The 24,261-nt window shown below is 39.4% G+C and overlaps 1 protein-coding gene across 1 annotated transcript in view; it reads right to left on the bottom strand.

Annotated features, from left to right (window-relative positions):
- The window catches only part of TMEM178B (transmembrane protein 178B), a 478,364-nt gene that overhangs the window by 250,468 nt on the left and 203,635 nt on the right, over nucleotides 1-24,261 (bottom strand). The gene's annotated exons all lie outside the window — the stretch shown is intronic.

Here is a 24,261-nt window from a genome sequence, read left to right as displayed (position 1 = left end):
GTTCTTATTTCTGCTTTCTAGTCATTCAGGATTCCAGACTTCTTCCTTCTCCCTCACCTACCAACTGTAATCACTCACCATATCTTATTGATTCAACCAGCCCCAACATCTTTCACACCTGCCCTTCTCTCCACCAATGACTTGTCCATTGTCTTTCAACAAGCTCCTCATGGAACTCCTTGTTTCTATTCTCTCCCTTCTCCAATACATCTTTGAAAGAGCTCCCAAAATAATCTTGCCAAGGAAACTCCAAATGGAGTGTCAAAGAGTCAGATGTGACTGAGACAAAAGGAACATAAAATCAAAATAGCCCAACTTGGCTCTCATCCTTCACTATCTGACTCTGTCCTCCCTTTCCATGCATTTGCATATTTTCCCCTTTACCCATTTTATACACCAGGCAAATTAGCCTACTTGCTGTTCCCTAAACCTAGCATCTATATCCTACCTTCATACCTTTTCACAGATCATCCTTCACACCTGGAAATCACCAGCTCCTCACTCCCCCTCCTCTGGTTCCCTCAAAGTTTATTACTTCATATAGGATGCTTTTCTTAATCACGCCATTGCTAATGCTCCCTCCTTTCTCCTCAAACTATTAGGTAGATGTTTACCTTCTTACCTGTTATAGCCTGCCAGGAAAATGTAAGCTCCTTGAAGGCAGCGACTTTGGGGTTTTATTTTTGTATTCTCCATGCCTAGCACCATGCCTTGAACATAAATGCTTGTTGGATTGAAATGGACTAGATCAGAGGTGACAAACACCCAGCCTATAACACTCTCAAGTGGAGCCCAAACCAGATTAAAATGTAGCTTTTAACTGGCTTTATATGTGTGATTATATAATATTAATAAAGTAATATATGAATATATAGTTTTCTAAGCCAATGTGTGTCACTTAAAATCTTGGGAGGTATAATCCTGAGAGCCAACATTGTTATTTCATTTTCAGTATGAAGACACTGAGTCTCAGAGAGGTTTTCAATGACTTGCTCATGTTCTCACAGGTGGTAATTGAACGGGGATTCTAACCCAGGACATCACATTCTACCACATTCTACCTTACTACATTGTCTTAGAAAACAGTATTCTCAGTACTGGGTATCTGGGGAAAATACTGCTGTCAAATGAAAGTGGCAGTTTGCTACCTACCCAATTTTGCATGGAGACACTTACTTGGACTAACTGGGGGAAAAATGAATCTTGCATTCAGGGTGTAGACCTCTCGCTCTGCTTTAACTCGAGATGACATAAAAGTCATAGGAAAGCAACAGTCAGCAGGACAAGGTTGTGTTGCTGCTTCTTTGGCCATTCCTAAAGGCTGAAGGTTCTGGGGATATCTTAAGATAAATCCATTCTGATTTGAATTCAGTGACTAGAAGAATGGCTGACACATCCTTGGAAAGCCTTGACAGAGGATGAGAAGAGTGCACCAATTCCAGTTTGGTCTTATATCTGCGGAAGGCATATAACAGGGTTTCATACAGGAATATCTTCCAAATGGGGCCCTAGAAATACAGGAGAAGACTTCTCCCAACATCACTAGCAAGGTAAGTTGTCAATCAGTATTAGTCCAGCCAGCAGTGGTATATATAACATCCAATTAGAATTATAGCTGGGTTGCCTGAAGCTGATGGACAGCTCTGTCAGCCACTGACCAGGGGGCACAGGGATGCTGGAGGCTGATTTCTCCTTGGCTCCCATGGGTTCAATTATTATTTTTATGCAGATCACTCCAAGGTCCATATGTACAGCCCCAGTCCCTCTCTTGAGTTCCAGAACTGCTTCATTATTCACTATCTATTGGACATTTCTTACTGGATATCTTACAGGTATCTCAAACTCAGCATCTCTAAAATAGTGTTCAGTGTCTTTCCCCCAGATCCCCTCTCTTCAGAACTTCTCCATTACAGCTGAGGAAACCACCATCCTTGCAGCCACCCAGCTTTACAACCTCAGAGCTGTCTTTAATCCTTCTCCCTCCTTCCCTTCTTCCCTTCCTCTTCCACAATTATTTTCTAAATCTTGTGGATATTACTTTCACATCTGATCATTTCTCTCCACTCATATGATCATCACCATGGTTCAGCCTCACATCACTCTTGCTCAGACCCTTTCTAATGTTCTTCCTTACCTTCCCCCTCCTTTCTAACCAATCCTTTGCAGAGCTCTACAAGTCCAATGGCATCTCCTTCACTGCAGTAAGAGCTCTTGTGGCTCCCTATTGCCTCTAGAATAAAATACACACTCCTCTATTTGGCATTAAAAATCTTTCACAGTCAGGCTCTAGCCAATATTACCAAGCTTCTTAAATATTTTTCTTCATGCACTTTAGGTGTCAGTCAAAGTGTTCTTCATAGATAGTTTTCCATCTCCCATCTTCTTTACAAGTTGTTCCTCTCACTTCCATTCCAGGAATGAATTTCTTTTCACCTCTACTCTTAGAATCTCTAGCTTTCATTGAAGCTCAGATGGAGATCTTCCTTTAGAAGGCTTTTTCTGATCCTGTCAGTTGCCAAAGCTCTTCTCTTCTCACTCTCCAGACACAAAAAGTGCCTTTGTGTTGATTTTGCTTATATTTTATATTTGTTTCTGTGAGTTTATTGTTCATTCATTTCAGTTGTGTCCAACTCCTTGTGACTCTATTTGGGGTGTTCTTGACAAAGATACTGGTTTGGCTTGCCATTTCCTTCTCTAGTGGATTTAATTAAATAGAGGTTAAGTGACTTGCCCAGGGTCACACAGCTTGGAAGTGTCTGAGGCCAGATTTGAACCTAGAACCTCCCATCTCTAGGTCTGACTCTCAATCCACTGAGCCACCCAGATGTCCCCTCAATTTTTTTAAATGAACGTTAAAAATTTTTAAATGTAATTGGGAAATAATAAAATCATGAAGGAAGGAAATAAGAAAGGAAGGAAGGAAGGGAAGGAGGGAAGGAGGGAGGAAGGAAATTATTTCACTAAGAAGAGGGTCCAAGGTAGCATGTAATCTAATATTACCAAGGACATACTGCTATTATAGTGTTCTGAAAAGACCATAGAAAAAGCAGACACTATTAATCTTTATACTATTTTTTTCTTGTGCATCCCTCACTAAGTAATAGAAAATTGGGGACAAGAGAAAAGAATAAGATGACTGTTAGCTAGGCATCCTCAAGTGGGGCAATGTTCCCAGCTACTCCAGTATGATTCCAGTCCTTCAGGGCTGTAGTGATTATCTCCTTTTAATAACTACCATGACAAAGCAAAATGATGCATTCTTGTGGAAATTTGCTAAAAGGATAGCATTAAATGATTATTTTGAGAACCAAAGAGCAGGTGGAATGTTGGGAAGAGAACAAGCAGAGGACAAACATGTATATAGCACCTACTCTGTCAGACACTGTGCAAAATAATTTTTGCAAATATTATCTCATTTGTTCCTTACAATTACCCTGTGAGGGATGTACCACTATTAGCCCCATTTCACAGTTGAGGAAACTGAGACAAACACAGGTCAAGTGTCTTGCTAGGGTCACACAGCTGATAAATGACTGAGATCAAATTTGAAGTCAGGTCTTCCTTGATTCCAAATCCAGTATCCTAACCAATAAGCCAGCAGTTGTCTCAACAGGGCTGATCTTGGAGTCCCCGGATTTGACCTATGTCCAAACCAAATTCTTTCATTTATTACCTTTATGATCCTGGACAAGTCACTTGATCCATTAGGATCTCAGTTTCCTTATCTGTAAAATAAAGCAATCTAGTAGATGAGTTCTAAGGTCCCTATAATTCTCTGATCTAAATTCCCATACAATCCTTGGCTTCATATTCCTGCTGCAATTTTCAGAATTATTTTCCTGCTTTTCTGCCTAGAAAGCAGAACAATAGTTGATCACATTTATATAGACCTTTCAGTTAAAAAAAAAGTGATTGTTTTAGTAGCATGCAATGTGTGAATGTTACTATCCTGATTTTCCAGGAGAGAAACTAAGATTCAGAGAACTTAGATGACTTGTCATGATCATACAGTTAATTTCCCAAAACTATATACTTCTGTCTCTATCCTTTACCTTGGCATCCACTGCCACCAACACCTAGTACTGATTCTCAGAAACCAAAAAAGATGACTATAAAGTTCCAGAGATGGAAGGCCTAAAAGCTGAAAATTGGATTTCCTTCTCTCCTTCCCATCCCCAGTAGCCTGGGGCCAGAAAGTTGACACCAACCCTAACTTTCATCCTTCCTGTTGGCTAAGCTCAATTATTCACACTAGTGGAGGGCAGCAAAGGTGCAGAAAATCATAAATGGGAGGTAGTGGAAAAGGGCCACATTTGAAGAATAGACTCTTAGAGCTGGAAGAGAATCAGATATCATCGACTTGGGCCCCCTCATTTATAGATGAGGAATTTGAAATATGATTTTGTGTTAATATCAGAAGGTGACCATTCCTGATGTTTTGGAAATTCATGATATAGCCCACACTCTGCATACCATGCAGTGAAGACCATACTTAGGAAGATTTCAAAGCTATTGAATTTTCTGTCTGTGCTTCTTGCTTCAGAATTGGGGTGGGTTATCATTCCTGATATTGGATTGGCAGAGGCTAGTGGAGAAGCCTGAGCTCAGGAGTATCTGAATTGCACTAGGCTAAAAAAATCTATGCTTTGGTGGCATAGAGTGCCAGGAAGACTCATCCTTCTGAGTTCAAATTTAGCTTCAGATACTATCTATGTGACCCTGGGTAAGTCACCTAACCCTGTTTGCCTCAGTTTCCTCTTCTGTAAAATGAACTGAAGAAGGAAATGGTAACCACTCCTGTATCTTTGTCAAGAAAACTCCAAAATGGGGTTTCTGGCTCACAAAGAGTCAGACACCACTGAACAACAGCAATTAAGCATCAACATGGTGAGCATCTGGGGGTGGGAGACGGATAAGGTAAGTGGGTGCAGGTCAGAAAAAGAATTTAGTAAGATCAATCCATGAAAGGCTTCACTTTCAGCCTGGACAAGATGGGGAGATCCAGCTCCTCTCTTATTTAAAAATGGGGTGGGGAACCTCTCTAAGAAGTATAAAGCATCAGCCTGGCACTGTAGAGTTCTATTATGCGTGTATCTCCCTCCCTTCCATCTTTTCTCAATCTCATCTTTCTGCCATTCTAATTCATGCTTTCCCTGGGGCTGTGGAGGTAATTAAGTGGTTTGATTCAATAGGTACTCCCTTCTAGCTGCTGATGGGTTGCAGGTTGAATGAAGTAGGAGCTAAACAGATTTTAATGATGTCAGCAAAAGCCGTAAGCAGAGTAGGCGCTAATGTCAACACAATATAAATGTGAGCTGTTATTATTTTTATTATTGAGAGCAAGACTTGCTTTCTCTTTGCCCTAGTTCAGGTCACTTGACTTCAGACAATCAGGAGTTGGCTATGGGCAGGAAGTTTTGTTACATGGCAGGCTGCTGAGGGGGCTGTGGAATGGTGGACATAAAATCCAGTTTGGTTATTACACAAAAGTAATTAATTGTGAAGACATAGGTTGATTAACTGGGTTAAATTAATGTACAATAGGGAAGACAGGAGAATAAACAACCCCACCCTTTAATTATATGTATGTTGTCACTGTGTTCCTTTTGAGGTTATATATAATTTTTTTTAAAGCTTACATCTGAATTGTTTCTTCCCTAATTTATACCATCGTCTCATAGGAAAAACTAAAGGATAACTGGGGGTGTTTTGGTTAACTTGACAGAAATTGAGTGTGATCTTTAGGGGAGAAACATCATGAACTCATATAAAGTAGGCTTCCTTTTGAAAGTTGATGAAGGATTTGGAGTCAAAGGCTCTGGGTTCAAATTCAGAGGGAGGCTTGAGCAAGTCACCCAGTCTTTTGGGGCTCCAGTTTTCTTATCTATAGAATGAAAGAGTTGGACTAAATGGTCTCTACTTGGAAAGACACCAGGGAGGAAGTAAGATAGAGATGGAACTTAATACTGGACCATTGACCATTATCCTCCCTCCCTGACCTCAATTCATCTCTTCAAAGATCATAGATTTAGAGATAAGGGACCCATGGCCTAAGGCACTTAGATATTAAGTGACTATTTCAAGGTCACACAGATGGTCCTTTGATTTCAAATCCAATTCTTTCCATCATATACTACTCTCTTTTCTCTATGTTTCACCCCAAATTCTTGTCAAGTTAGGGCAGAAACTGAGAGAAGTGATGCTCAAGCCCTTCCTCTGGGTCTTCAGTGTGGCTGACCTTGTCACCAATGGAATCAACTAACCTATCGCTCAAGCAACCTGTAGAGTCTCTGGAAGAGAAGCCTCCTGTTTCTACACTCATGGAAAAGAAAAACATATTTGTGCTAGAAAATCTAATCTCTAATCAAATCTAGGGATGCTATTCCTAGGTTCCTTCCTAATAATACCAAAAGACTTTGTGTGAATTGTACTGGACCAAGAGGCAAAATGTAGCACCAGTAGGGAGTAGCACCCTGTAAACTTCCTTCCTAGGTAAGCTGCATGCCAGGGACTATCTCAAAGCGGACCTCATGAGAGTGCCACCAGCAGATGGTACTGGGCAAACCTCTTGGGAGCAACTCAGGACAGTGAAGAATAATGGAGGAGGCATAAAACCATCCTTTTGAAGATGCTTCAACCCTGACCTATAAATTACTCTTCAAACAATTGAACTTCTGTCACTGCTGACATTAGATAGTGTTGTCTGCATGGGGTTTAATTATTTTTATGTGTATATACAAGTTTCTTTGGCACATTGTTCAATGTGTTTGAAAGTAGGAGAACACTAAACTCTATCCAATATGGTTGAAGACTCAAGAGCAAGAAAACCCTTAGCAGCTCCCTTTCTCTGCCAAAATTACCCCAGGTGACTTGTGACATAAGTAAGTGCCTACAATCTAAAAGTGCTATCATTGCAAATCAGGTGAAGTAATTGGTCAAAGGAAGCCCTCATTAGGACTTCTGCCTGCTGGAGACCCAGGTTGAGGGACAATTAGAAGCTAAGAGAAGTAATGGCAGCTAGAAACCTAAAAGAGATGCTACTAAGCTGAAGTCTGTTAGCTAGCTGGAAATTTTTTTTTACTTTTCTATTGTTTTTGGACACTATATGGTCATAGGAAGGAGGAAAGTACTGTGGGTTTTTGTGGGCCAGGTCTAGAGTTAGTAAGCCTAGGACCTTTTAATGCTAAAGAGATCTAATACTTCAAATGACAGAATCATTTTCCAGAAAGATTTCAATAGTCCTGAGCATCAAACTTAAATAAAAACAGATCCCAGAAGCACATAGCCTAAGAAAACCATAAATGAACATTATCTGTGATGCATTGTATTTTTTTTATTTAAACATTTCCTGATTACAATTTAATTTGATTGGGTGCACCAGGGAGTTTTGCAGGCAGTTTGGCATCTCTGCCTCCAGAGCAATGGGAAGATTCTATAAAGATGAAATTTTTGTTTGGGGACAGATCTGTCATTTCTTTGTGAGAGCTGTAAAAAGTTCTAAATGCAGCAGAACTTTGGGAATGCAATGTTAAATGAAGCACACCAAATTAAGGATTCTAGATGTGACTGCTTTTATGTAAGTTTTCAAGTACATTTTGAAACTACGATGATCAAAGTGTGAAGTAGGAAGCACTTATATTTTCAATGAAATCCCTATTATATATTTTATAATAATTGATACACTGTCACTCAGTTCACATCTATCTCATATACTCAGTCCTGGTCATATGGACTATTTTATTTCATTCTGGGTATCATATTTTAGAAGACAAATCAACAAACTAGAACTCATCCCCACCCAAAAATAAAAGGCAAGCTCTTTGTGGTGGCAAAAAAATTGGAAAAGGGTGTGTCCATTGATTGGGGAATGACTGAACAAATTGTAGTATATGTTGGTGATGGAATACTATTGTGCTGTAAGGATTAATGATCTGGAGGCTTTCCATATGAACTGGGAGAACCTCCATGAACTGAAGCAAAGTAAAATGAGCAAAACCAGAAGAACATTGAACCCAGAAAGTAAAACATTGTGGAAAAATCCAACACAACAATCCAGGACACTCCTGAAGGTCTTAGGTAAAAGAATACTATCCACACTGAAGGAACTATGGGAGTAGAAATGCAAAAGCAAAACATATGACATCACTTATCACATGTATATATGGGTATGCAATTTGGGGTTTAGGCTTTAAAAAAATTGCTCTATAAAAATGAATAATATGGAAATAGGTATCAAGTGACAACATTTATACAACTCAGTGGAATTTATTGTTGGCTCTGAGGGGAGAGGAAGAAGGGAGGGAAAGAAAATGAATCATGTAAACATGGAAAAATACTCTAAAAAATAAATAAATTTTCGTTTTAAATGGCAAGGAGACTGAAATATGTCATAATGTGAATCAGGTGAAAGAATTAAGTCTGTTTACTGGAGAAGAGAAGGTCTAGTGGAGACCTGATAGTTGTTTTCAAGTATTTGAAGGCTGTCATGTGCAAGAGGGATTAGGTTTGTTCTATGTGACTCCAAAGAGAAAAAGTAGGACGCTAGCAACAGAGGCAGGCTGGCCCAGCTAATGCATGAGTGTGGGCTGTGGCAGGGCACTGGTTGGTCTCCTATCGGATGCAGCCTCCCTGTGCCATTTTGGGTAGAATGTTTTCAGCTAAGGTAAACTCTTCTGCTGAGGAAGAAGGCTGATAATAATCACTGCTCTTGGCAGTCTTACATAGATGCTGAGAAGATTAATGAAATAATCTGTCCCCCACCGAGGGAAGCTCGAACAAGTAATACCAAGGCAAGGGCCTGAAAAAGCAGAAACTATTCCTAGTCACTTTCTGTGAGTATCCAGGAGATGGTATCAGATTTGTCCCCTACCTTAACTCCTTTTGTCAAGGTCTTCACAGTCAGGACCCTCACCTCTGGTGTAGGGATGGGATTGAATCATAGGGGAAGGTTACTCTTATTAAAAAGAATGCGAAGTCCCTAAGAATCTGTCCCTGCCAAGCTTCTAGGGGAACTCAAACTGCTAGCTGGCCTTCCAATATGGCCAGGAGAGGGTTTTATTCCAGATGGGAAAAGAAGTAGTGGATAGAGTGCTGAGCCTGGAACCAGAAGATGCATCTTCCCGAGTTCAAATCTGATCTCGAACACTTACTGGCTTTTGTGACCCTGGGCAAGTCACGTAACCTTGTTGGCCTCAGTTCTTCATCTGTAAAACAAGCTGGAAAAGGAAATGGCAAACAACTCCAGTATCTTTACCAAGAAAACCCAAAAGACTGTCACAAAGAGTTCAACATATCTAAAAATGGTTAACAACAACAAATGACTAGAATAAGAAGATATTAATGTTGGAAGTGATGAGAAGGTCATCTAGCCAACTCTCTCTTTCTATGAATGAGGAAACTGAGGAAAGGGAAGTTATCTACTTATACCTCTATGCCTGATTATCTGAAGCAGGATTTGAGGATTTGAATTCAGATTTTCCAAACTCTACTTCCAGTGATCTATTAAATATGCCACCTTGATATCTGTCTTCTATTAAGCTAGACTCTCCCATCTGGAAGTAGCTAGATGTTATCTGTGAATGCCAACCTTGAAACCAGATGGTATCATGCAGAGGAAACTGATTGCACCAACCAGAAACTGGTAGCTGATAGGACAATAGCTGCTTTGATCCAAACCAGAGTCCTTGCCTCTATTCTAGAGAGGAAGTGAACCACTTACAGTCAGCACTAAAACTCAATCAAAAGCTTATTTTTATTTTGTTTTTTAAACTTGGTTCAACTTCCCAGTACTCATTTCTCTCACACTGGTACCTACCAGAGGGAACTATCTTACAGATGGTTCGACTTACCCAGAATGACTGTAAAACACAGGAGTAGCATCCCACAAGGCATAGTCTAATGAACACTGTACACACTAGTAAAAATTCTTGCAGGTGAAAGACTAATTGATTTACTCATTATTTGCTCACAAAATGGGCCTCAAGGAAACATCCTTAGACCATTCTCCATCGTTAAAATAGTAAACATCATGGCCCATAAACTAGACATTGTGGACAACCTGAAGTCCAGCCCATAGGAACAAATCCCTCTGGTACTATGCTAAGCTGGCTTCAGTATACTTAAACTTCACCCCTTCTTTTATCCATGTGAACAACACAAAAGAATTCAAAGTCTTCGACATTTTGGATCTCCAGGTCTGGTAGAAACAATTACTCAGTGGATTAGAAAAAGGATACTGACTCATAACCATTTATCTCCTTTGACCTAAAAGTCCATCAATTAATGAATTAGCCTTCATTAAATATATATCAGGTGCTAGGGATGCAAGGACCAAGGTTCCAAAGCCCCCCTTCCCCAAGAAGTTTATTCTCAAATAGGGATACAACGTCTATAAATGTATTAATTTATTAAAAATAGATACAAAATAAACACACAGAATTACACTAACTCTGATCTTTGGTCCATCTGCCAAAAGATTCTGAAGGAAGATACCTACCAAAGTCCAAACTGCCAGGACTTCTGCCTTTAAGCTAGGGAGGGTCAAATTAGAGACTGGAAGGGTCATACTTCAACTAAAATGCCATCTGAGGAAGATAATGAGCCATGACATGATTGCACCTCCCTTTCCCTTACAGTGCTATAAGGTCATTTTCCTGGTAATTCCACATGGCTTGGACAGTTGTTTTAGTGTAGTCCTCCTCAAATCAACAGATTTTCATTATTTCCAAGATCAATGTCTATATGGTGGTCTCACTCTAACCCCCTTTCTAGTTCTGGCAGTTTCTTAATTGGTGTTATGTTTATTGGCTTAAAGTAAGCCAAGATGGAAATGACAGCGACAGAGAGAAACAGATCTAAAGGTATCTTTTGTGTGTCTGTGCATATACACATAGATAGAAAGGGATATGCTGGAGCCAGCTCAAACTAGCTGACTGTCAAAGAGCATTTATGCCTCTGAAACCAGCAAATGCTACAAATCAGGGTTTAGTTTATCATTTGGATGATTTTTCTAGTCTTAGAGATGGAGAAATGTTAATACTGCAGAAATGTTTCATATATACATTTTCTCCCATGAGAGGCAGTTATTAAAAATTTACTAGAACACTTCTCTGTGCACGTACACACACACACACACACACACACACAATCTTTAGGGTCACTAATTAATGTTTTTAGGATTGGAAGAGGAGCCTACTCCCTACAAAAACATAAAAAAAGTTAATGATTTGAGAATAATGCAATAACCAGGATGACCCTAACCTACCAGCCTGACCCTCTCCAGAACAGAACCTCTTTTTGGCAAGCAATAGTGCTATTTCCACGTGACAATTTTATTTGTTCTACAAACATTAACAAAGCATCTGTGATATGGGTGCTAGGCATTGTAGTAGGTTCTGAGGATCCAAAGACAAAAAGAAAAAGCCCTACTCTTGAAGAACTTCTATTCAATAAGAAAAACTCGACTTCAGAGAGCTAAGAGTTTGTTCAAAACAGTATAGAAAAAAGGGTGGGTGATAGTGGATTAGAATCAAGAACAATGAAGGGAGTAGAAAGCAGTGAATGTTTTATGAATGTGTTCAATAGGCAAAAAAAAAAAGGACAAAAACAGAAGTCCCGGTAACAGGCCAGTTTTTTAGAAAAGCAAGTTTCAGGTGCCTAAAATGAAGTGGGATGGCACTCACTCCAATTCATTTTATTAATACTACTCCATTAACTATGACTCTAGGGAGGATTCATTCTAGGCTCCTTTTCATCCTCTTCCTCATCACCTCCAAATGCCCACTTATATGTAAAGCCATGGATCCAAATGTAACACTTTATATTCATCCCTATTAAGTTTCAACTTATTAGATTCAGCCCAGAGTTCTTTTCTGTCCATGTATCTTCCAACTCTGACTTTATCAACCAACCTGTTAATTTTGTGTCACCTGAAAATTTAATAAGCACAGTGTTGGAAAAAAATGATAAATTCCACAAAACCAATTGGAGATCCTTTGGGGAAGGAAGGGGGGGATATTCTCCTAAAGGCCTCCTTTTGAGTTGACATTGACTTATGAATGGCTATTATTGGAGTCTCATCATTCAACCAGTTCTCAATTCACATAACTATTCTATTCTCTAGCCCAGTGGTCTTAATCTGGGGGTCCATGTGCTTCTGGAGTATATGGGTAGATTTCAGTGGTATGTGAGATTGGATGGGGGAAAATTACATCTCTCCTTTCACTAACTTCTAGCTGAAATTTAGCATTTCATTTAATTATACAAAAATATTCTAAGAAGGGGGTCTATAGGCTTCACCAGATTGCTCATGTCACAAAAAAGGTTAAGGACTCCTGCTTTAGCCTATACTCTACATCTTGTTCACCAGGTTAGCAGACAGATAGAGACTATTAAATTCTTTATGGAAATCTAAATATACTGTCTCCTGCATTTCCCTGATTAAAAAAAAATCTTAATCTGTCACGTCATACTCTTGATGAGGTCACGCTGGCATCAAAGGACAAGGGGAAGGGAAAAAAACAACCAATAGAACAAATAAAATGAGAGAGGAAGGAAAAGAAAGAAGAAAATATAATGAGGAATGTCAGATCTTAGGTCTGACTCATCACTGATCCTTTAAGATCCTAAAAGGAATATCTCAATCTTACCATCCAACACATTCAAGATTTTCCCACTTAAACTTACCTCCTCCATTTGCAACTCTGACCACTAGTTTCTTCTTTGGTACTGCTTCAGATCTCCTAAGATCTATGGTTATGTCTCCTTTCCCACCTGCTTTGTCAGATCGCTCTACTCCTTTAGAGTCTTAGTCCTCAAGTTGGTCAAAATGCTCCCATTCACCCCTCCTGATTTGATTCTAGAGGAAAATCTAAATCCTTTCCTCAGGGCAGAGATTTCCTTCCACGTGCACAGGTTCTGGGAGCTATGAACTCTGTTTTTCTTGCTCCTTTTCAGAATATCTATAAAATGAAGCCTAATTACATGGATCCGCCCACCAACCTTAGAGGAAGATTGGAAAGATAAACTTAAGGAACGCAGAGATGACTTTCCAACCCCAAGAAGACTTGGTGAGAAAGAGCTGATGCAAGTAGGAGGCATGGCATATTGGCATTGGGAGAAGGAGGCAGCCAACAGTTACAGAGAGAAATGGAGTTGACCAAAAGTAGAAAGTAGAGACATATTTGAACAGATCTAAAAAAAAAAACCAACAACATTCTAATCACCACCTGAAGAAACTCTGCATAAGAAATGGAGAACCATGGAACCTGAGTATAATACAGCAGAAAATATGCATAAATTTGAGGCTTCTGTAGACCAAAGGCAGGAAAAATCTCTACCATCATCCCTGAGACTCCAGGGTCATATTTCCATGGTCCATCTAAGAGTTGGGACTATCTTCTTTTTTTTTAAAACCCTTATCATCTGTCTTGGAATAAATATTAAGTGCTAGTTCCAAAGCAGAAGAGCAGTAAAGGCTAGGCAACTGGGGTTAAATGACTTGCCCAGGGTCATATAGCTAGGAAATATCTGGGATCAGATTTTAACACAGGATCTCCTGACTCTAGGCTTGGTTCTCTATCCACTGAGTCACCTAGTTACCTCTATATTCACTTCTAATCTCTCCTACTAGAGGAGTACAGCAGTTTACCAGCAACTACTGCATGAACAACTAAAGGGATTATGATCTTTGAGGAGGAGAACTGAAGCTGGAGGGAGGGATTAATGAACAGAGATAGACACCAGATCATATCTTGTTATGGAAGGACACAGCTTCCCTTTAATCTTCCTTTGCTGGGCATACAATGAAGAAAGATAAAAAATGACCCAGAATGCATGGTTTAGGAATCAGGAGTGAGGTGAGAAGGAAGGAAAAGAATAAAGAAAGAAGATCTTTAGAGGCACACTGGATCTCCATCACAGGAATGATCCATGTGGCCAGCAGGCAGGTTAGAGAGAGAGAGAGAAAAGGAACCAGAGATTCTTCCTGGAATCCTACAAGGAGTATGAGGCTGCTAGATTACTTGAATTTGAGAATTCTGAACTAAAATAATCAAAAGAATCAGGTGTCCTTATGAAATCCAGCCTAAATAGGGTGAACTCCTAAGAGTGATGGAAGGGCAGGGGAATAAGGAAACTAAGCTATCTAAGAAGGATGAAACCAGTCCAGATTGGAAATTAATCAATAGTGGGATTAGGCCCATGAGTGGGATTGCATTTCTAGCTTGAGTAAGATAGTTTCAAAAAAACAAGAAGGAGAAAGATTTCTATTGATCAATGTAATATCTTTTTATTAATACTTGTCATTCTAAAATAAAGTGCTTTCTTCTTAATCTTTGCTAAGGAATCACATAAGTTATTTATTAATTATAGGAACTTCATATATTCCAAATGAGTCTTGACTCCCTATGTTGTTTAGTCATTTTTCAGTTATAGCCAACTCATGACTCCATTTGGGGTTTTATTGGCAAAGATACTGGAGTAATTTACCATTTCCTTCTCCAGCTCATTTTGCAGATGAGGAAACTGAGGCATATAGGGTTAAGTGACTTGCTCAGGGTCACATAGCTAGTCATTATCAGATACCAGATTTGAAGATGAGTCTACCTGACTCCAGGTCTAGCATTCTATCCCCTTAGCCACCTAGCTGCCTCTGATTCCCTACTAGCTCAGGAAAAAAAGGTTCTTTCTGTGTCACTATTTGTATAAATAAATTCTTTTTTATATATTGGATCCTTGTGAGCCTGAGTGATTATAAGGGGAACTCATGTTTAGGAGTGCCAGATATTGAAATTATAGTTTCCATTTGAGCAGGTTGATTGAAGCAATGATCCCAATAAGTCAAAATTTCCAAACTTTGTTCATCAGGGGATAGTCTATAACACAAGCATCGCAACTCTTTGCTATATTTCTGCCTGTGCCTTCTCACAATCCTTCTTTGGCAAGACTTTCCTGGTAAGACAAATGTTTGTGATTTACTAATGATTTGGGTCCCACAGCTATGTGCAATTCATTTCCTGGGCCTATCAATAAACATTCTCACCCTCAGCTGAATCAGATGAATTCAGTGAATCCATAAAACCCTGAGTGAGTAAAATTAGCCTGTGTCCCAATCCTCAACCTAGAATCATAATAGGGAGTAGAGAAATTAACCAAGCATTGCCTTGAGCATCCTCAGTACAAGTGTCCAGGATGCCTCTCTTGTCTCTAGCTCACTCATCAACCAACCAAGCTGTTTCCCAACATGCTCTGGCATCTGCAGTGACTTTGTGTCCAGATAACATAGGAAACAAGAAGAGACATGTGCAAGTCAAGACCCATTGGGGAAAGAACAGGGAAAAGAAATGTCAGGTCCAGGATTGTGAACTGAAAAGGAAAAACTCCAAAATCCCAAAGGGAAAGAAATAGTATTTAGAGTGGATCAAAGTGCTTTAGGTTAAAACAACAAGGAAAATGACAAGCAATTCAAACCAACACATTAGATCAGACTCATGGTCCATCCAACCTTGAATTAAGTCTTTCTGAGAGTAGTACCAAAAGAGTTGTCTGTGGGAAATTATGGTATTTGTCCTCCACAGCATCATCCTTTCCAGAATCCCTAACTAACAAGTCATTATGGGTTATCAACCATGAGTTTATTTCATCTCTCCTTGCATCTATTCTTCTTGTAACCTTTTATAATTTTCTGTGGGCACTAAACTCTCAGTTTATAGCCCCATTTAAGAATTAGGCACCTCTTCTCTAACTAGTCCTCACTTCTATAAACTGAAGAGTTTGGAGTAAATGTTCCTTTTTTCTAGGGTGTCCCCTAAGGCAAGAGGATCTTGAGCTTTTATCCCTTTTCAGAGTAATGTTTTGAAATACATGAAATAAAATATGTAGGTTTACAAAAGTAAGCATGTGTATGTGTATGTGAGAGAGACAGATAGACAGAGAGGACTTGAACCTAGATATTCCTAATTCCAAGCTGACTTTGTATATACTACACTGAATCATCTCCATTCTTCTAGTACTTTCTTTTACTAGTCTTAGAATTACCTTTTTCAAATATCCAGAAGCATCCCTTTGTTCTTATCATATTTTCACCATGCCCACATCCTTGGTCAATTTAATCTACTAAGCATCAACTATGTACTACCGGATCTAGTGCTGAGTACTGAGGATAGAAAAACAAAAATGAGAGTTTCTACCTTGAAAGATCTTACATCTTTTTGATTCTGTGCATTGGGGGTGGGATGGGGCAGAAGGAGGGACTAATACCATATACACAGATAAGGAATAAGTAAATAGTATGTGCAAAGCAATGTCTAGGGGAGCAATAACAACTGAAAAGATCATGAATGCTTGGGAGATTTTATGAATTTTTATCATATGCCATTAGTCCCACACATTATTTTGCTAAACTATAAAATGTATATTTATCATTCTAAATTGGAATGTCCCTTTTTTAGTCTCCTTTTATTCAAAAGAGACAAAGAATCTTTAATTCTCTTAACTGTCCTCTGGACCCTCTTCAACTTCCTATTTTGTTGGAAAAACCAGAACTATACACCATATTTCCTGAGTGAAAGAACCATGGTTTTGTATGTGGAAAATATGTGTTTTTCTTTTGTCAACTTAAATTTTAAAAACAAACCTTCCCACTTCTAATCCTGCTCATCTCCTCTCCACCCTACTACTCAGGGAAGCCTTTTAATGATTTAGGACACATTAAGGGAGGAAATCCCTTGGATGAATGAATAGGAGACCTTCATCCATTTTACTTGGAAGTTGAGAATGTAATTTTACTGTAGAGCCTCCTTTCATTTTTGTCCTTTGTTCCTCTATTTTCCCCCTTTGTCCTATCTTCATACTTACCCCTTTCTCTCTTCTCTTTTCTCCTACTCATATGGTATGAAGAAATGAGAGACTAGGGATAAAAGGAAGGGGGGAAGGAATAAGGAGGAAGAATTAATTCATTTTTTCCTTCACACTTCTAACTTCAGTGGAACATGGAAATGTCTCAAAGATGGTAAACTGAAGAGGTGGGGGAAGTGGTGAGTTGAAGGGGGAGATGAGGATAAACCAGACTGTCCCATAAAAATTAAGAAATCTCAGAACTCTACCAGTCACTCACATCTAATGTTTGGATTTCCCTTAAACCGCATTCTGCTGTCAACCACTATTCAGGCTGAGTTGCTTAGACAGTGAATTTCTGGCTCCTGCTGGCATTTCACATTATGCTAATGTATGTGAAAAGCTGTCTCCCTGGATACCATAGCAAATTGCCAGCTGAATCATAGGAACGCTGTCAACTATTTTTTTTTTTAAGTTTTCCATTTTTGATTTGCCATTGTGTGTAGCCAAGAGAAACCAGGAAATAATATATTCTGATAAATATGAAGCTAGCTTCCCCTGGACTGGTACTGGCCCCCTTTGGGAAAATGCTCCAGCTTTCTCCCCTGGTATCTAACATGATCAGTCTGCAGGACTCCATTTTATTTGAAGTATTTTCCTTGCCCAAATATCAGTGTCAGTCTACAAGTGGTTCTGGCCCTCTAGAGCCAGCAGAGGGAGATGAGAGCATCAAACACTGATTTTCTATAGACTTCACTCAAAATCAAGGCCAACATAGGTGGACCTTACTGTGCCCAACAGCTGTGTTCCTGACAGGTTGTATGCAAACTGAGATCTCTTACAGGTAAAATCCTGCTTTAAATTCACTATAGGACACCTTGATTTAAAAAAAGGAAACTTGGGCATATTACTTAAGCTGTCTGGACCTCACCTGTCAAATGAGAATAGTGGCAGTAGTAATAATAGGTTGATTGTACTAGTGTGAGTCCTCTCTCCACAAATATAAAGAGTGATTCAGTTATGAGTTCTAGAACAGAGAGTTTCCTGGGGCTTGGAGAGCTTAAACAACTTGTCCATGACTAGAAAGTAGCAAAGACTAGATGTGAAAACCTAGGATGTCCAGATTCTCAGTATACTGCCTATCAAAATCATTATGTTGTCTCTAATAATAATGGTTAATAATAACTCACAATTCATGGAATCAGAGATTTCAAGCTCAAGCAGACCTCAGAGGCCATCTAAAATAACCTTCTTATTTTCTTGAGAAGGGAACTAAGGTTAGGGAAGCTTAGCACTCCAGGTCTTGAAGATAATAAACATCACTTATAGATACTAAGTGTTGATTACAGGTATTGTTGTTCAGTTGTTTCAGTCATGCCCAACTCTTCATGAAACCATTTGGAGTTTTCTTGGCAAAAATACTGGATATATCTCCAGCTCATTTTATAGATGGGGAAATTGAGACAAATAGGGTCAAATGACTTGCCCAAGATCACACAGCTAGTAAATGTGTGAGATTAGATTTGAATTCAGGAAGATGAGTGTTCTTGATTCCAAGACTAGTATTCTCTCCACCACATCAATGGCTTACCTGCACAACTGATTACAGGTTAGACATTATTATCTCATTCAAAAAAAAGAGGGAAAAAACTACAGAAAGAACTTCATTCACAGGTTCTTTTGTTCTAGCCAAAAATGTCAGAACCATCTGCCTCTCAACAAAAGACCTCATTGAGTCCAAGAATTTGGACTGATTATCTCTTGAAAAGTCATCTAACATTAAGATCTACGATTCTCTAAAAAGTGAATAATAACCCTATAATTTATCTGAACTGTAAATTCAGAACAGATTTCCTTAAAATGGAATATCCCTATATTGTTGGAAACATTTTCTCCCTTTCAATGAGGATGGAGGTATAACAACAAATATATTTATTTAGCATGTATATACTTCTAAACTGTATCTCTCCAAAGGTTTGAGGATTGTAAGTCAGTCTATTGGGAAGATCATAAAACATTTTTTTTCCTTAACTGATTTCAATCCATTTCTCTGACCTGAGTTTCCTTGAACTTCCAGATAGAAGCCCTCCTTTACTTTACACTGAGTTGGGAAAATTCTCTGGCCCTTCCCTCACACAGAGGTGATGGACCAGAGCATTATCCTCTTCGAGGAGTATCCTGATGTTCCTTCCAGACATAGAAGAAGAAAATCAAAAAGTGGAGAGAGCTTGAGGGTCAAAATCTGGTGAGCTTCTTTCTTTGCTAGCCCTCACCCTGTGAACAACAAATTAGGAATGCTCAGTTCAGTAACTGATTCAGCCACTAACTTGTCTGACCTTAGGCAAGTTGCTTAACCTGTCAAGCCCCATGAAAGAATGGCAAAGGCTCCTTTAAATTCCTGCCAAAAGCCCCTGGAGGCCACTTCAATGTTAAAATGGGACTGAGATAAGGCAGACTGTCAGAGCAAATTGTCAAGACCCCTTGAACTCTGTTCTCTGTCATTTTGACTTTTCTCTGCTACCTCCTGACCTGGTTCTATTGCTTATAATACAGAGCTGACCTCTCCCTGTAGTTTCGCCTTCTCTTTATCTTGTCCACAATTTGCCAACTCTTAGACTTGACCTTGGATTCCTGGACCTGTGATTGTATTCTTGCAGAGCCTTCCATCCTGGGTTTCTGACACTATTGGCTTAGCCAGGTCTTTGAGAATATATACTTCAATTTCAAGAACTGGGTTCTAATCTGAGAATATATACTTCAATTTCAAGAACTGGGTTCTAATCTGAACCCCTTCAATGGACTGGGGTTTCTTATTCCAACTTTCTCCAACAGATGTCTGGTATAGGGTTACCATCAGCCATACCACACCAGTCTGGATTCTCAGCTGACCCCCCAGTGACCACTTGCTGCATGTGCTACCGAGGAATCCCTTGGCATGGATGAAATGTCATCTACATAAACAAAAGTCTTCCCTTTCACCTATCACCTAAGAATAAGACTCCAGGTAGTTGTTAGTATGGATGACTTTGACTGGATCAGGAAATGACCATGTTCTTTAATAAAAAGAGGAATGAATGAGGTATCAGGGAACCTGTGTGATCTTGGCCAAGTCATTTAACCTCTGTTCCAAACTAATTTTTTAAAAGAAGAGATGAGACTAGGTTGAGGCTGAGGTCCCTCCTGGCTTCAAATCCTACCATTCTATGGAGCCAAGTCACATGGGGTATACATATTTCAGGGAGTTTCCCTCACTAAACCTTTCCATCAGTCCTAATTCTCTGGCTTGTTGGCTAGTAATTTTCACATTTGGGGTTTGGGCAAAAGACCCTGCAGAAGAGATTCTTTCTGTTGTTTCTCACTATTGCTGAACTCAACATCCTTGGCTCCAACCTACAACTTAGTACATTCCTCTTTTTTTCCCCTTTATCCCAAAATGACATTGGTCATAAGGTTGACAAATGGAACAAAATATTAAAAAAGCAATAGCTAGAGGGCAGCTAGATGGCTCTTTGGCTTATGAGACAAGCCTAGAGGCATGAAATCCTGGGTTCAAATCTAGCCTCCTACACTTCCTAGTTGTGTGATCCTTGGTAGGTAAATTAATCCCTATTGCCTAGCCCTTACTGCTTTCCTGACTTGGAACCAATACACAGTATTGATTCTAAGACAGAAGGTAAGGGTTTTTTAAAAAGCAATAGGGTGCTGGAAATGGGTGATGAATTTGAAAAACATTGGTTTTTTTCTATGATAATAACTGCCATTTATGTGGAGGCATTTTGGCTTTACAATGTGCTTTCCTTGTGATTACCTGTGAGATGGGTAAAACAAGTTCACTTTACAGATGAGTAAACTGAGAGTGTCAGATGTTAAGAGGTGGCTAGGTAAAGCCCTAGACCAAGGATCACAAAGACCTAAGCTCAAAAATTCAGCCTCTGGTATTTGATATTTTTGTGACTCTGTACAAGTCACTTGACTTCTGATTACATCAATTTCCTCATCTATAAAATGAGGACTTGTATTAGCACTTACCACCTGTGGTTATTGTAAGGATTAAATGAGATAATATTTGTAAAGTATTTAGCCTAATGTCTGACACTTAATAAACAGGTATTTCCTTTCTTCCTGCCCTCCTTATGTGACTTGTTCCAAAATTCTAGTAAGTATTTTGGGGTAGAATTTTAATATAAATGTGGAGGGGTTTTTTATTTTTCTTACAAATTATAATTTTAATCATTCTAAAGTGATTCTTGGACAGTTTGGTGGCATAATGGATAGAGTGTTAGACTTGGGGTTAATCAGACCGGAGTTAAAATCCTGTCTGGTAAGTCATTTAAACTCCTCTCTGCCTCAGTTTCCTAATCTTTAAGTTGGAGATCATAATAGCACTTACCTCACAGGGTTACTTTGAAATCAAATGAGATAATACATATAAAGTACTATACAAATAAAGGCTAGCTATTCTATACTTCTATAAAAGAAAGCAATCTCTGTAAGAGGCTAGACTATTAAAACTATAGAGCATTTACCACTGCTAGTAAGAGAACCAGCTGTGTGGATGTGGATGCATATATTAAGTAACCACCAAAGCCCAAGGTAAACGGAGGATGGGGGAGAGAGAAGGGATATATGCCCTGAAAAACACTTTGTAACCTGAATCTAGAATGGGAGGGCATTGCATCTGCGCAAAATCAGTGGATAGAGGCCACTGACAGATTTGCTAAAGTTATTTTATTAGAATTTCTGTTCAAGCACAACATTCTGTGATAGAATTAAGTTTTATTCATCCTTTTCCTCAGAAATTCAAGGAGCAGCAAGAGCTAGGATAGAGGGTCAGATAGAAAGGCAGGAAAACAAATAAACTGCTTTTAACCAGTTTTGAGCAACCCATCCTTCCCTCTTCACAGAAATCAAATATAAAAGTTCTTCCTGAAAGAGACAGAGCCTCAAGGCCCCCTACCTATCTCATCTTGAAGAGCCTAGAGTGTCAGAATAAGAGAAAGGAAGAGGGAGGAGGGAGAGGTAAAAAGAAGGAGGAGAGTCCTGTGGTTAGGTCTCCTACCATCTTCTACCTCCTGGAGTCATTTGGTTGAATAGATTCCTCTTTTAAAAAGCAGTTAAGTCCCTGGGAGAGAGAGAAAGCACTCATACCTTTGTTATTCTTGTTGTTAGACTGGTGATTCATCAATGTGGGGGACTCCTGGTGTGGGAATTGCCTCCACTGATGCAGAACAGAAACTCCTCTATATCCTAACATCTTAGCACCAAAAGATTAAGAGACTTGCCCAGGACCATATCACCATTTTGCCTCAGAGGCTAGTCTTGAGTTTAGGTCTTCATGACTCCAAAGCTGGCTATCTATCTACTATGCCACATTGCCTTTCCACTCAAACCTTTTAGAAAATCAACATGAATGAGAATAACTGGCATTTATACAGCACTTTCATAGACATTATCCTCTTTGAAACCCATGACAACCCCATCAGGAGGGGTCTAAGTTTATCTCCATTTTATAGGTGAGGAAACTGAAGCTAAGAGAACCTAAGTAACTCATGCATAGTATGAGCTATGACATAGAATGAGCTCAGACAGCTACGAATCATCCTTGTTCTTTGGTTGTTTCCAACTCTTAATGATCATAGCTTTCCAGGAAGTTTTCTTGGCAAGTAGACTGGAGTGATTTGTTGTTTCCTTCTCCAGTGGATACAGTAGACTGTTATCTGTGGAATGTTAACCCTGGTCCTTCCTGAAACCCAAACCAGTATATTATATATTGTATAATATATATATATATATATATATATATATTAAGTAAATGAATAGAAACTTGGTGGCAAGGGGGAAAGCAAAAGTGGAACAAATACAGGATAAATTAGTCTTTGTCCTAGGTGGTACCATTCATTCATTCAATAAATATTTATTAAGTTTCAAACACTGTGCTAAGTACTAGGGATGCACAAGGAGGCAAATAACAGCCCCTGCCTTAAGAGAGCTTACAATTGAATAGGAGTAGCAACATGCAAACAAATGTGTACAAAAACAAGCTACATACAGAATAAAAAGGAAATCACTAATAGGGAAGGCACAGAAATTAAGAGAAGTTGCAGAAGGCTTCCTATAGAAGGTAGGATTCTAGATGGAATTTAGGGAAGCCAAGGAGGTAAGTAATCAGAGTGAATAAGAGAAAGCATTCTGCAAATGGGGAACAGCCAAAGAAAATGCCTGGAACAGAGAGATAGAGAGTCTTATTTTTGGAACAGTCAGGAGATTGATGTTACTGGATCAAAGATCCATGGGGAGAAAGTAAGGGGTATACCCGCCCACCTCCCCACACAGGAGTGATGGCCACATGACCAGATCTTCTCCCTCATTTGATCCCAATCCACCAACTCTTGGGGTACTGTGGTTATCATTCCCCCAGCACAAATAGGCTGCCATTGTCATATACTATCTAGTCTAGAGACTCATACCAAGGAGAACAACCAAGATCCTTAGTAGTCCTGGCAAGTACTGGTCACCCTGCCCGCTCTGCCTCATAAATTGTTTAAGGGCAAGGGCTCTGTCTCTCTTATCTCCCTTGGTCTCCCGACCCCCCACACATAAGTCCCTGCATAGGGTACACATTCAATTGTCATAATAGTTGATATGTGTCCTATCAAACAAATTAATCACCCGACAGTGATGGACTTGCTGTCCTCAGGTCAGAGTTTGCGGTCATTTATCCACCAGTCTACTAGAATTAATCAGAACCTTAGAACCAATTTAGATGCTGTATTATTGGTGGTAAATGGATAGAGAGAAGTCTTTGGGGTTGGGGAGACCTGGTTCCAGTCCTACTTCTGACACATTCAAGCTAATAGGTCTATGTGAACCTAGGTAAGTCACTTAATATCTCAATGTTCTAAGCATCTCTCTAAGACTATATGGTGCAGAGACAGTACAAACTTAGGAGGTCAGAGAAAGTTTTATCAGATGGGAGCTTCCTATATGGTTTCTGTCTCTATCCCTATATGTGGTACTCATAAATAATGGTCAAAAAATTCTTAGTTCCTCCCCCTGTGATTATCCTGATTCAGAACTGCCTTACACCCAGGTGGAAACTCTTTTCTTCTTCTTCCTCTCCTTCCTCCCTTTACAGTTCTGCCTTTGCTCTCTCCAGTGACTGTCCTCTCCTTTGACCCCCAATTGTGACCTCTTGAAGACTCTTCTCCTAGTAACAAACTCCCCCATCCTAAATTTCCTCCTTTGCATTCCATCTACTTTCTAGTACTCATTGAAAGCCAAATTTCTTTTCCAGCTGTATCCATCTTGAAATGCTCTCTCCAAAGTTCCAAACGATCTCTTAATTGCAAAATTGAATAGTCTTTTCTCAATTTCATTCTTTTTGACTTCTCTGCAGCATTTGACATTGTTACCCACCTTTTCCTCCTG

Source organism: Monodelphis domestica, chromosome 5 (assembly GCF_027887165.1).
Source record: "Monodelphis domestica isolate mMonDom1 chromosome 5, mMonDom1.pri, whole genome shotgun sequence".
NCBI lineage: Eukaryota > Metazoa > Chordata > Mammalia > Didelphimorphia > Didelphidae > Monodelphis > Monodelphis domestica.
This window is presented reverse-complemented; position numbering and strand designations above follow the sequence as displayed.